We start from the raw sequence: 1474 nt of genomic DNA on the forward strand, positions 1-1474 counted from the left end.
GAGGTTGGAATGGTGGCAGTCGAAGTACAAGGATGCACAATCCTGCTGGCTGTGGCTGTCACTGGCCTGGCTGAAGACCATGTTCCTGTGGCTCCCTCAGGTCTGAGCCCGGGGAGGGGCAGGGGTGGCAGCTTGCAGGGCCCCTTCTAAGAGGGGAGAGGAAGCATCTGAAAAATGCAAAGGGAAGGGCCCGCAGAAATGACCGACTCAGCTGGCTAAGGTCCATTCCTGACCCCCCCGCCCCCACCCCAGGACTCTCCAGCTCACATCCGTCGATTCGTGGCGAATGTCCTTCTTTACCTCTGTAGCTGTGCAGGCAGAACAAGACTGTGCAAAACTGCCTGTTACGTTACAACCAGGGCTCAGCCTTTGCACAGGAATCCGCTGAGCCGGCGCGGGCATCAGTAAGTGCTCCCTTCTGCCTACAGCCTCGGTGTCCCGTCTGTCCAAGAATCCCGGACAGTAGCAGTGTTGATAGCGCCAAGGTCGTGGGTTCTACAAGGCAAAATGACCTGTACGTAGATAGAACCGTGGTCTGGAAATTGCTCCCCTGCGGCCCCCACCCGAAGCTCCCCCTCCCATCCTGAGTCACGAGGTGCACGCAGAACCTCAGGCGAAGGAGTCGCGTCCCCTGCGTGGACACTGCAGAGGTCTGTGAGCTGTAGAGATCTAAGGGGGCGGGGGTGGGGGGGGAGCCTCGCGCGCTCCTCACAGCTCCCCCGGCAATAAATTCTCCTTCCTCTAACGAAGTCGTCTGAGCGTCCGAATCCCTGCGTCTGTGTCGCTTCCTGGAACACTCCACACCCCGCAGGGCCTCAGGCTCGCCAGAACCACCGAGAAACGGCCCCACCGCCAGCGTGTTTCTCTTCTCCAGACACCGGGAAGGAGCTGTGTTTGGCGGGAGAGGCTCCGCCTTCGAAGTCCTTCAGGTCGCCCCTGAGCTCCTGGTTCCCTGGCCGCAGCAGTCGGAAGGCGGGAAGGGAAGGGGTGAGGCCGGGCCGGGGTCTGGCCCGCGGGCCCCCTGCCCAGCCAGAACTCCGCGGCCAGGCTGCTGGAGCCTCTTTCGAAGGACTCCCAGTCCCGCAAGGAGCCCACAGAGCCGTCCACGGGGCGCCGGACACCTGTGGGGTGTGAGCCCGCGGTTCTACGGGGCAGAAGCCGGCGGGGCTGAACCCATGTGGAACAGCCCTGACGGCGGAGCACGCGTTGCTGAGAAGGTGGCGCAGGGCGTGCAAAGCCGGCGGCGTGGCCGCGGGCGGAGGGCCCTGCGGCTGCGCCACCAGCGGCAGTGTCCACGCCCGCGCCGCGCCTCTCACCCCGCACACGCGCGGGATGCCAACCCGTAGGCGCGCGGTTCTCCCGCTAGGGGGCGCCAACACGTGGTCCCTGGCCGTCCCGCTGTCTCCAGTCTGAGTGCGGTGACCCAACCTCTGGTGCCCAGGTTTGCAGGCCCCCACTCACCATCCGGCCCCCG

At 65.0% G+C, this 1474-nt stretch overlaps 1 long non-coding RNA gene across 1 annotated transcript in view; it reads left to right on the forward strand.

Annotated features, from left to right (window-relative positions):
* The window catches only part of LOC111745529, a 2447-nt gene extending 2169 nt beyond the window's left edge, over positions 1-278 (forward strand). Inside the window, exon 3 of the long non-coding RNA XR_002782681.1 lies at positions 4-278. This is a non-coding gene — a long non-coding RNA (uncharacterized LOC111745529). The remainder of the gene's footprint in view (positions 1-3) is intronic.
* The last annotated feature ends 1196 nt before the right edge of the window (positions 279-1474 follow it).

This window comes from Pteropus vampyrus, unplaced genomic scaffold (genome assembly GCF_000151845.1).
Source record: "Pteropus vampyrus isolate Shadow unplaced genomic scaffold, Pvam_2.0 Scaffold157, whole genome shotgun sequence".
NCBI lineage: Eukaryota > Metazoa > Chordata > Mammalia > Chiroptera > Pteropodidae > Pteropus > Pteropus vampyrus.